This window comes from Zosterops lateralis, assembly GCF_965231275.1.
Source record: "Zosterops lateralis genome assembly, chromosome: 14".
In the NCBI taxonomy this organism is placed as follows: Eukaryota; Metazoa; Chordata; class Aves; order Passeriformes; family Zosteropidae; genus Zosterops; species Zosterops lateralis.
The window spans coordinates 16742182-16755209 of NC_139774.1; the positions used below are offsets into that span (position 1 = coordinate 16742182).

Genomic DNA, 13028 nt, shown 5'->3' on the forward strand with positions numbered 1-13028 from the left:
GGGGAATAAGTCTCCGGGATGAGGCAAATCCTAAAAGAGAGAGAGAGAGAGTATGAGGAGGGATTTAAATCCCAACATTTGGCATTGCAGGAGGGAATTCTGTACCCCCCCCCCCCCCCCTTCCCCCAAAAACAAAATTTCCGAGGAAAAGCAAAATAAAAGGAGAAAAAAAAAAAAAAAAAAAAAAAAAAAAAGAAAATTCCCATCCAGGAATGGTTGTTGAGGTGAGAGAGGAGAACTCCTGGCACCCCACGGTCGTTGGTGACACCTCGTGACAGGATGTCACCCCTGTCCCCAGCCCAGGGCTGTCACTGCAGCCCAAGTGAAGCAGCCGCAGAAAACCCCAGAGCTGCTCAAGGCCAGAGACACCCCTGAGCTGTCCTGGGAGCACTGACCAGGCAGGGAGTGACCACTGGCCGCTGTGTCCGGCCCCGCTGCGGCCAGGCATGTGGTCAGGGCCAGGCATGTGGTCAGGGCCAGGCATGTGGTCACAGCCAGGCACTGTCACAAGCATTTCCCTCCAAAACAAACAAATTCTCTAAATAAGGGCTGAGGAATCCTGAAAACTTCCTTTTATCCTGCCAGAGATAACGCTGCCTCTGGAGTTTCATTTCTGCCATCGCTGTGAGGCAACACAGCTCTCCCAGAGACACATCCCATCTCACTCTGCTGGCCCTGGGGGCCTGCAGACAGCTGAAAGTCCTGGTTCTAAAACTGCCCTGCACCACAGAAAAGGAGAAAAGGAAGGATTGTTTTCACCCGGATCCCCCCAATGCTGCAGGCTGCTCCTTTGGTTGGATGCAGCTCTGTGTCCCTCCCACAGCAATTCCTGCCCCTGTCAGCAATTAAACCTTATCGATGTTCAATCTTGTTTGAAACTCATCAGCTCTCGGGCTCTGATGCGTTTTCATGATTCTGCTCATTTTTCCTGCAGTATTGGGGTGCCAGGGCCATTTCCCCAGCTTTTTGCTGTCTTTGCCTCGCTGTCCCCGCACCCCTGGGTGTCCATGTCATGCCCCGGCCCTGCTGGGGATATTTATAGAGAAAGGAGGAAGTTCTGTGGTTTAAACCAGAGGGGCAGATGAGGTGCTGGAAACAGGAAACGAGATTAAAGGCGGTTCCAGCGCCATGAAGTGTCTGTCTGTGAAGTGTCTCCCTGAACCAGATGTTCACACTCCACCTCTGCACCCACACCCTGCAGAGGCTTAAAAATGAAAAGACCATGAGCAGGAGATGCAGGAGTCACCTCCTCCCACTGCAGGGGAAAGCGGGGGGCTGGGAGGAGCTAATGACCCTAACCCTGACCCTAACCCTGACCCTGACCCCAGTGACCCCCCTGGAGCTTCCCCTGCCCGTAAAATAAATCAGATAAACGAGGCCATCGCTCCCTACACACCCCAGGCAGAGCTGGGACCTGCTGGGCTCAGCCTGTGGCCCCGAGGCTCTCACAGAGCTCACTGTGGGGCTCAGGGGGCACGGGCTGGGGACAATGTCCATTCCCACCCTCTGCCCAGGGCCAGCAGCGCTCAACCTCACAGGGAAAACACAGCCAAGAGCTCCTGGAAAAGCAGGGATGAGGAGGGGATGCAGCAGTGGGAGTGAGGGGCACAGCCAGAGGGAAAAACAGAAATTTTGGGAGCTGCACCTCATCCTCAGCTCCCTGTTCCCCCCCCTTTTTTTTTTTTTTTTTTTATAAGAGTTGATGTGACAGCTCGAGGAGGCACTCGAGGTGTCAGCTCAGGTGAGTTTGTTTCTGAGTATTCTGACAGCAAATCCAAGCATTCCCAAAGAATTAATTCCCCATATCCTAATTAATTCTCCATATCCTAATTAATTCCCCATATCCTAATAAACACAGGGATGTTCATCCTGCAGATGTTCAGCCTTGCAGGCTGCCCTGGGCCCTGGCAGGAGCAGAAGCAGGAGCAGATTTGGGGATGTGGCAGGAAATCCTCACTCTGGGACAGGCAAAAAGGTGAATTCTCTGCTCTGCAACAAGTGTTTTATCCACAGTTTTATCCCATCTCTGGCAATCCCTCTCCAGAGGCTGCTCCAGGGCTCTGTAAATCTGTGGCCCAGGGATCAGCCAGCCCTGAGTTCACAGCTGGATATTTTGTCTTTGTTGTATTCTGGTCAAAGAAATCTCAGCCTGGGGTTGGGTACGAGGCTGTGCCGGAGGAAGCAGGGCAAGGCTGATTTTTGTTCCTTGATTTTCTCCCTTGATTTCCTCTTTTAGGTGAGCCCAGGGCTTGAGGTGATTTTTGTCTACACAGCTGTGGCTCTCAGTGAGTTGGACAAGTGACCACAGGTTCAAAAAAAAAAAAAAAAAAAAAAGGGGCAGGAATTTGCCTCACATAAAAATAAATCCCATCACCCCAAGTCTCACTGGCTGTTGAGGTTTGCATGACTTTACCTGTGCTTTGGAGGAATGATGAGATTTCCATCAGGTTCAAAGCTTCATATTGGAATAAATACATCACCAAACCTCAGAGATGTTAAAAACACAGTTCAGTTTGAATTTTTTTGGAGGGAAGAGCCCCAAAATGTGTCTCAGTCTGGGTTTCTTGGACTTGCAGGGTGTCAAAACCAGACAGATCTCTTTGGTTTCATGCCCCACTGGCCCTGGTGCTTTGTCATCACGCTGATCTTTTCCCTTCTCATAATTGGATGTGTTCTCCCTCCTCGCTGAGTGACATTTGAAGAGCAGCCTGTGGGATCAATGAGAAAGCAGCGCTGGGAGAGAGAAATAATCACTTTTCTCAGCTCAACTGACATAATTGGAATAAACAGCCAGGCTTTTGGGGCATGGCAGACTTTCCTGAGGAGTGTGAGGAGCTGGATGCTGGCCCTGCCTTGCCTGCCCAGATGTTGGTCACAAACATTCTGGAATTAAGAGGCCTGGGCAGATCAGGTTCTTGGCAAGAGCTTGGAAGTGACAATCCTCACCAAAACCAGTGTTTGGCAGCGGAGGAATTTGTGAAATTCCTCGAGGGGTCTCCTTTCCTGGGGGATGCCCTCTCCTTTCCTGGGGGATTCACTCTGCTCTCCTTTCCTGGGGGGATTCATTCCCCTTTCCTGGGGGGATTCATTCCCCTTTCCTGGGGGATTCACTCTCCTTTCCTCGGGGGATTCCCTCTCCTTTCCTCAGGAGGGACAGGGACACTTTCTGTAGGTCACCTGTGCCTTCCTCTGGGGATGGAATTTCAGCCTTCCAGTACCTGGGGGAATCTTCAGGAGAATGGAGAGACATTATTTACAAGAGATTGGACAGATGGGACACAGGGAATGGATTCAGACTGCCAGAGAGTAAATTTAGATGGGATTTTGGGAAGGAATCCTTCCCTGTGAGGGTGGGGAGGTTGTCCAGAGGAGTTGTGGGTGCCCCTGGATCCCCGGCAGTGCCCAAGGCCAGGCTGGACAGGGCTTGGAGCCACCTGGGATGGTGAAAAGTGTCCCTGCCCATGGCTGGGATTGGAATTTTATCTTTAAAGTCCCTTCCAACCCAACCCATTCCAGGATTGTTTGGGCTCCCTCAAGCTCCTGTTTCAGAGCTGCCTGGCAGGGTCAGGGTGCTCTGGGCAGGTTTTTTGGGGGAGCAGAGTGCAGCCTCCTGGCTCCTCATTTCTTCTCCCCTCTGGCCCTCCAAGCCATGAGAGGGAGCCACCCCTGGCTCACAGCTCCCCATTCATCTCTTCTTTATCCTCCTTGGGAAGAACGGTGCAATCACAGACAAGGTTTGGGTGATAAAGTGGAGTTTTTGTTTGTTCATTTCCCTCTGGAACTCCCTGCATGGCCAGGAGGGAGCTCTGGGCTGTCTCCTCACAGTGAGGGAAGCTCAGGGTTCCCTTTGCACCCTCCTGTGTCAGGAGGGGCAGCAGGAGGGACAGAGACACTCCTGCCTCGTGGAAAGGAAGTGATGCCAAGGATGGTGCCCACCCTGTGCCCTGCAGGGGAAGGGGCAGTGGGGAGGGGGTTCTGCTCCTCTCTGGGGGCTGCAGGAGGATATGAAGTGCCTGGGACAGCTCCTGCCTGACCCTGGAGCTTCCCTAAAGCTCCCACCTCATCCCATCTGAGGTGCTGTGAAGGTGGGAAGGGAAAAGCAGGAGCTGGTGCAGCAGGGCTGGGGGATGCTCTGGTCCTCCCCGTGCACCTGCAGGGTGGGACATGCAGCTTTTCACCTCTGCAGTCAATTCCAGCAGGGGATTCCAGCAGGGAAGCAGTCACTGTGTTTCAGAGCAGAGCAGGGGAGGAGGAAGCTGCTGGGATGACCCCGGTGGAGAGTGAGGCACCCTGTGTGGAACACGACCCTGCTGGGACAGCTGAGCACCAGGGATCCATTGTCCCTGGGCCAAACTCTGAGCTGCTCAGCCATAAATCAGCACTGCTGGTGACCCCAGGTGACGGTGACACAACATGAGGGCGGCAGAGGAGGAGGGGGAGAGCAGGAACAGCCTCAGATAAAAGATGCCTATCGCTGTGTTTTTTCTCTTTGCCATTTTTCCCACAATTGAGCACAGTTTTCACAAGCACAGGAGATCTCTGTCTCCACCCCACACCTCCCTCTTGGCTTGTCCCACCCCAGTGCTCCCTCATCCTGTCCCCAGATCTGCTTTCCTGGCAGGCTGAGAGGCTGAAAAGGAGAATTTGGGGGTTTTTAAGGGGTTTTTGCTCCATCACCCCCACCCAGAGCTCGGAGGGGACACCAGGCAGGTGCAGTGGGGCCACCTCAATGCAGCCACAAATTCCCAGGAGCCTGGGCTGGGCTTGCACACTCATGGGGTGAGGCTGAGGCTGATTCCAACACAAATGCACGAAATTTTGGCTGAATTGATGCCAAAAAATGATTCTGATTTTAAACCTTTTTTTGCTTCTGATTTAAAACCTTTTCGCTGCCTTTCTCCCAGTTTCCTGAGCTGTTCAGACAACTCTCAGTGCCATTAAACAGGAGGCAAATTCTGTGGCACCTCCAGTGGTGTAAAGCTCTGACTCCCATAAATAATGGCCACGGATACAGGAAATATTCCATGAAAACAACACAGGGAGCTCTGCCCTCTCCACCTCTCCATCCAGGAGGGTCCTGGAGCCCCCAGGGTGAGTCCTGGGGCTGAGGACACAGGTCCCTGTGTGCAGGGAGGACAGACCCCCACCTCACTCCTAATTTTAGAAGGTTTCTCCATGAGCTGATAGGAAAAGGAACGCCGGGTGCCAGAATGTGTGCAGAGTCCAAGAGGAAATTTGGTTTTTCCTGAGAGCTTTCTTATCAAACCTGCCTCCTATCAAACCCAAAATAGCTGAGTGGCTGCTGAGCTTTGCCTCAGCTCCGAGGGGAGGGGTTGGGGAGGAATTGATGAAGGATGGGATGGACACGGTGGGTGCTGCAGGGATGTTCTGCCCCTGGGGCAAACCCAAGAGGGTTTAATTTGGTTTAACCACCTTTTTCCCTTGGATCCCATGGACCTTTGCAGTCATTGTGCCCACAATTTTCTGTTTTCCCTCAATGAAACACAATCAACAATTCCTTATTTCTCCAGGTGTATTGAGAGGACATTCACTGGTGTCTGTTCTTTTGGAGGAACTTCACAAGACAATCCTAAAAAGTTTGGGTTTCCCATAAAGGGTCACGTCTTTTCCCTAAAAACCTTGCTGGAAAAAAAGAAAATAACAATTCCAAAGTAGCTTGGGTTAATTATTGGGATTCATTGTAGATCAATGAGATCCATCAGTGATCCCATTTCACACTGGGCAGTTCCAGCAGGAATTTTGCTCTGAGCATGGAAGTGAAAAGGAAGTCACTGCCTGAGTTCTGCAAGATTTGGGGACTGGAGGATCCTTAAAAAGTGACTGGCTTTGAGAAAACCCATCACACTGAGAATCCTGGACACAGCCACCCCCAGAGCGTGCAAAGACAGATGTTTAATTAACTACCATCAACTAATTTGTTTAATTGGGCGCCGAGTCTGGTGGAAGAAGGGTGGGAGGCACAAAGGTATTGGGGTGAGGTGAACAGGCAGAATCTCGGCCTGGCAGTGATGGGAACCCTGCTGAAGTCTTTCCCTTCCCTGGGGGAATTCCTCAGCACATCCCACTTTTATATTCCCTGCTCATTTTCTCATTCGGGATCTGGCGCTGAAGGCACAGCAGCCCCTGGGGCTCATTGCCCACCTCAGCCCCTCTGGAATGTCAGAAAATCCTAACTCCTTCAAGAACCCCTGTTTAAACCCTTAACCAATCTGTTTAACTCCTTAAACAACCTCTGTTTAACCCCTTAATCAAACCCTGTTTAACTCCTTAATCAAACCCTGTTTAACCCCTTAAACAACCCCTGTCTAACCCCTCAGACAACCCGTTTAACTCCTTAAGCAAACCCTGTCTAGCTCCTTAATCAACCTCTGTTTAACCCCTTAAACAACCCATTAATTCCTTAAACAAACCCTGTTTAACTCCTTAATCAAGTCCTGTTTAACCCCTTAACCAACCCCTGTTTAACCCCTTAACCAACCCCTATTTAACTCCTTTAAACAAACCCAGTAATCACTTTTGGATGGGCCATTGTGTGCAGCACCAGCTCGGAGATGTTATCTGACCCTTTGTGTGGTACAGGGATTTAATATCCCAGGCCGATTACATCTCTGACGAGGGTTTTTATTTGCTCCCCGATGGTAATTGGGTGGTTTTTAATCTGGACTTGATTTTATTTTAATTTTATTTTTTTTTCCTGGATGTTGCCAGCCCTGAGGGAAATGGTGTAAGGCTGTCTAGTGTTAAAATTAGCCCTGGCAAGCTCAAATTCGCTCATTCCCCCAGTTCCAGGCAGAATATTTGGGATAAAAAATGGCTCCAAGTGGGACCAGAGAACCTGCAATTCCTACCTCTCCTACTCCCACTTTAATCTTTTCCATGGAGACACAGATCAGCGTTTTTAGACCCTTGTATCCTCCAGAATTCCTCCCCGTTCCTCAGTGAACAGTTGGGTCTAAGGCAGGGCAGGAGCTGCCACCAACGAGAACTGATGGAGCACCAGGTTTCGTCCCACAAAAACAAGAGGTGACTGCAGGGAAAGGAACTCTTGTCCCTGTCATTGGAGAACAACTCAACTCCTTCAGTTTCCAGAGCATCTTCAATCCCTTCCCAGGGCCTGGCTGAGGTGTGGGACACATCCAGTGCCTGATGCCAGGCAGTGCATCCCAGACAAGAGCCTTGTCCCTGTCCACACTGAGAGTTCCCTGCAGCTGACAGATCCTGGTAAAGAAACATTTCACAGGAAGGTTTGCATTCCCTTTCCCTGGAAATCTCAGCTCATTCCTATTGCATGAGTTCAGGCAGCTGCCGGGTTCAAGTGGGTGCAGTTTTAAAAGGGAAAATCCTGCTCGAAGCCCAAAATAAATAATTATGGATGCGGCCATATGAAAAGCAATTAAAAGGCTTTAAAAGAGCTAAACTAAAATAAAAAGCTAAACTAAAATAAACATTCCCCCTCTCCTTTACCTGCTGGCAGCCTGAGCTCCCAGCCATGGATGTGGATGGTTTTTTGGAGCAGGTAAAGGAGGTTGGAGTGGCTGCATCCCTCTGGAATGTGGTGCCAAGAGTAACAACCTCCTCCTCCAGTGGGAGCAGGAGGTCGTGGTTCTGGCCCCAGCTCTGTCACCACCAGCCAAGTCACCCCTGCTTTCCTTTCCCCCAAAGGTTTCAAGCTCATTAATTACCCAATCCTCACAGTCTGGCTTATTGTTGTTGTTAGAAAAGAAATCAGGAACCTTTGTGGGAGATGTGGGAGACCCCAGTTCACAGGAAATTCAGAGTGGGGGGAGGAATTCCAGCGTCTGGCCCAGCCTTCAGCTGTTTGATGTTTTTTCTGCAGATAAAAATCTTTCCAAATTTGTCCAGAGCCTGGAGCTGGGGGATTCAAACCCTGTCAGTGCCACAGGGGAGGGCAAGAAACAAAAAATTCCTGCCTGGAGACCTCTGTGAGACACCATCAAAATGGGGCAGGAGCTTGGTTATGAGCCCTGCAACCAGCCCAGGGAACAGCTCTGGAGTGCAGGAGGGATCAGTGGTCCATGAGAGGGTATCCCTTTCACAGGAAATGTTCCTTTAATCCCTGGATTTCTGCTCCTGAGCCACCAGCAGTGACCTCAGAGGTGTTGGGGATGCACTGGCAGGAGAAGGGCTGGAAGGCACCTCTGCCATCCTTTCTGCACCAGAGGAAAAGAGAAAATCCCAGGGCTCTCTCCTCTAGGCAGGGGATTCCCTGAGTGCTCTGCACTTTCCTGGCTCATTCATCCACCTGTGCACACTTTAATTCCTTCATGTCACAAATCCTGCACCCAAATTCACAACCCACCCCTTTGCACCATGTCCCTGCAGCTCTCCTTGCTCCAGGCTCAGAAGAGTTGGGGGATATTGACTAAAACCCCTTTTGCTCCTGCAGTTCAGGAGAGCAGAGAACAAAAAACGGGGCAGTCCAAAGGGCCCTTCCTGGGAGAAGACACGAGATTTAAGAAAATCAGGAACCTACCTGGGGGTGAACATTTGTTTTTTTTATTGTAGAGCTGCAGGGGTTGTGGCTGTTAATGAACCTCCTCCATTCCCCAGGGAAAACCTCTGACTCACAGCTGCTGCTGGGAAGGAAAATTTGAATGCACTGTAGAATTATTTCATTATTATTATTATTATTATTATTATTATTATTATCCTTTCAGTGCTTCAGGAGAGAAGGGAAGATTTGCCTTAGAATGGACCAGAGACTGCACTGAGTCCCTGTTGGAGCTTTGCTGGCAACAGGCTCTGGAATATTGTAATTAAATTTAAACCATGTTAATGAGGTAGAAAACCAAACCAAACCAAACCAAACCAAAAAAAAAAAAAAAAAAAAAAAAGGAAAGAAAAGAAAAGAAAAGAAAAGAAAAGAAAAGAAAAGAAAAGAAAAGAAAAGAAAAGAAAAGAAAAGAAAAGAAAAGAAAAGAAAAGAAAAGAAAAGAAAAGAAATGACTGCTGCAAAAAGGTTTTCACCTGCATCCAAGAGAGGACCAGCTCTTTCCTTATTGCTTTGGAAGGAATTCCTCCCTCTCAGATTAAAGGCTCATTTCCTATTTCCCAGCACATCCCAGGGGTGGGATGTGTGAGCTCACAGAGAGGGAATTGTGAGGAAAGATTCCCGTGGATGCAGCAGAGGAAAAGCTGCAATGAGAGGGAAGAAACAACGTGCAATTAGAGGGGATTTTTGCAATATTGACAAGCCAGCGCTGTCTAATGATTAATTTGTCAGTGCCCAGGCAGGACTAAGAATTACAGGACATTCAAATTTCTGTTTTCTTGCTGCAGAGCTGCTGTTCTTGGCATTCCCTGGGGATGAACCTTGTGTTCCCCCGCCTGGGAAAGGTGATTCCTCTCAGCTCCTGGTACAGGTTCCTGTCAGGATGTGGATCCCTAAAATCCCCCATCCCAGTGGGGTTTGGCTCCTCACTCAGGACAACTCCTGGAAATCCCAGTTGGGATCTGAAATTACAGGTAATGAGGAAAATCATGCATTAAAAAAATTATTAAAAAAGACCTTTTTGATGTGTCTCTGCTTTTCCTAAGGACTTAAAGCACTTAATGGAAAAGAAAAACAAAACTCAGTTATGATAAGGGTGATGTCTCTCCCTGTTTGCCACAAGAAAAGCAAAAAAAAAGCAAAAATCAATGAGTTTCTAAGGGCCAGGAGGGATATTCCATAATCTGAAAGGTAAATCCATAAAAACTGGGGTAGAAATCCAAGGCATCCTCTTGGATTCCCATCCTCAAGGCATGGAGTGCACGGCCCTGAGGAATGATTGGGCCATCAGCTGGCACAGCTCCGAGCTGGGAATTGTCTTCATATCTGACCATGTAGGGAATGAACAGTCCCAAAGGGTTTTAATAGGAAAACAACACGAAATCCATTTCCTGCAACCAGGGAAGGGAAATCCTCATCCTGCAGCCAGGGAGAGTTTGGGTTTTGGGAGAGCTGGGGAGAGCTCAGGGCTGCTCTGAGAAATTGCTCCTTGTGTTTTTAATTTTGGAGTTATAGCTCAGAGATCTGGAAATCCCAGCTGGGGTCTGAATTTACAGGTAATGAGGGAAATCATTAGGAAAATGGATTTCTTTCCTAAATTATATATATATAAATTTAGAGGAAATTATATATATTATACATTATATATAATGTATAATATATAATATATAATATATTATATATTATATACTATCTATTATACATTATATATTATATATCATATATCATATATTATATATTATATATTATATGTTATATATTATATATTATATATTATATATTATATATAAATCAAGAGGGAAAATACTTTTTTCTGCAACCATATCCTGCAACCAGGGGAAGAGAAATCCTCATCCTGCAGCCAGGGAAAGTTTGGGTTTGGGGAGAGCTGGGGAGAGCTCAAGGCTGCTCTGAGAAATTGCTCCTTGTCTTTTTAATTTTTGAGTTATAGCTGAGAGAACTCCTGGAAATCCCAGCTGGGGTCTGAATGTACAGGTAATGAGGGAAATCATCCATTAAAAAATTATAAAAGAGACTTTTTTTTATGTGTCTCTGCTTTTCCTAAGGAGACAAAGCACTTAATGGAAAAGAAAACCAAAACTCAGTTATGATAGGGGTGATATCTCTTCCTGTTTGCCACAAAAAAAAAAAAAAAAAAAAAAAAAAAAAGGAAAATCAATGAGTTTCTAAGGGCCAGGAGGGATATTTCATAATCTGAAAGGTAAATCCATAAAATCTGGGGGATTTCTGAGTTTAAACACAAAAATTAAACTGCAGCACTGAGATAAATCTGTATGGAAAAATAGTTTTATTTTCTATATAAAGGCAAGATTTAAAAGGCATTCACTGATTCCTGGTTCTGATAAGACTGAAAAATACATAAAGGTTTTTAGTGCTCACCTCCTCTGTCCAAAACTTAATTTAAAGGAGATGGAAACAACTCTGTGGAAAAAAAAAATACACAGAAAAAAAAAAGAAAAAATATTTTTTCCTCCTGTTTCAGGTGTGAGAAGACCTGGGAAAAGTTTCCACACTGTCCATGGAGGCAAAAGTTTGGTCAGGCACATAAAACCCTCCCTGATATCTTTATTTATGTCCCATAAAATGTTTCCTGGAATCCTCTTTTTTCTTTCCAACTGAAGGCTGATCAGAAGAAGAGCAGGCAAGATTTGGTCACCTTTTAGATTATAAAAAAAAAAAAATTAAATTAAAAAAATAAATTAAGGCAGGTGGGAATGAGGATCAGGGTTATTAAATCTGAAACCACGAGGAGCTGCTGGAAGTTTCCTCCTCTCTCCCTTGGGAATACAAATGGAATCAGGAACTCCTCCTGCAGGATGGATGTTCCACTGATGTTCCAGGACACCATCCATGGTTTATCCTCCTTTTCTCCACGTCTCCTCCATCCTGAACATCTTAAATCCATCAGGAGACGCTGGGAACGTGCGGGGAACTCCGGGAATTGTACAGAACTTTTGGCTGAGACCCTGGACAGCATCAGCCTCATCCCGGGGGTGGGATCCCTTTTGTGATCTTCCCAGCCTGGTGCAGAAAGGCTGGAGATTCTTTCTGACGTAAAGAAGAGCCTCTGGCCACGGAGAGAAAACCAAAGGGAATTTCTGGCACAATCCAGGGTGAGACATAATTTTGTGATGACCTCTCCCAGCTCCGTCCCTTCGCTTGGCACCAGGTTCAGTGTCTGACAAACGAATTTAAATTTCTATCCATCTACAGGACTTAAAGACCAAGAAACTCTCGAGGTCCTGATCTCGCTGCTCCCTGCAGAAGCAGAGGAATGGAATTCCTCCTCAGTACATTTTTTTTAATCCAAGACAAGAGGAAATATGGGAAGATTATGCCCAGGGACTCGCAGGAAATCAGCAGCAGAGCAATTCCCATCTCCCAAATCCTCTCTGAAAGGTTTTCTCCCACTGCCACAAGAACAATGAGGAAATTCCATCCCACTCCAACCTCTTCCAGCTGCAGCTCTGCCCTGTCGCTTCACTTGTTTTCCCAGGAAATAAAACTCTGGAATTCAGCAGCAGTTGCCCTTTAATGACCAGCAGAGCTCCCTCAGCAGCACACTGAGAGCTTTGCTGGGATTTCCATTTATTTTCACCAACTCCATCCAGAGTGAATCCAACTGGATGGGGCAGGGAGAATCTCCTGCACTTTGGAGTCCTGTGGAAAGAAGCAGCAGCAGCAGGAGAATCATTAGGAGGAGTTGCTGCAAAACAACCTTGGGGGATTTATCTCCCCTAAAGAGTTCTGGTGTAAGAGGGAGGGTTGGGAAAACCTCGGCAAAGAGGGGTTTGTTTGTCTTGGGAGAAGCTCAGGGAATCACAGGGGAAGTTGGAAGTGAGAGGTGGAAATGAGTCCACATCCAGCTCTCTGCAGGATCCCTGTGGAAGTTGTCACTCCTCCAGTTTCTCCTGGATCTCTGTCACCTCTCCAGCTCCCCTGGATCTCCCTGGACAATCCCTGACATGCAAAGGCCTGGCTCCATCCCTGTTACATTAATCACACCATTAATCCTGCTGAAAAAACGATGGAATTGCACCCAAAGCAGAGCACAGCCAGTGCAACTCCAATGTTTTTCCATGTGTTTTGTACACTCACTGTGACTTGTTCACACAAGGACAACTAAATTGTCTTAAAATGTCCTTTAAGTGCTCCCAAACCTGCAGAAATGTGCATCACAGCTGGTCTGGGAGCAGGAAAACGTCACAGAGGGCCTTGAGAAAGTTTGCAAAACTTTGGGATGTGGTGTTTGGAACATCCTAACCCTCACCCAGGGTGTGAAATCCGTTCTCCAGGGGGTTCCTGTTGCTTTGACCTTTCCTGGGGAGCTTTCCCTGCCAGGAGCCATCACAGTTTGTACCCAGGAGAGCCCAGATCCAGCTCTGGAATGTCCCTGGAGGTCTCTGCAGCTCCAGAGAGAGGCTGTGACACCTCCCCAGCCCCAGCCCAGCCTTATCAGCCTCTTCACCCAGAT

General features: G+C 47.8%; 1 protein-coding gene across 5 annotated transcripts in view; it reads right to left on the bottom strand.

Moving 5' to 3' along the window:
• SH3TC2 (SH3 domain and tetratricopeptide repeats 2) overlaps positions 1 to 13028 on the bottom strand; it is a 317636-nt gene that overhangs the window by 227047 nt on the left and 77561 nt on the right. The gene's annotated exons all lie outside the window — the stretch shown is intronic.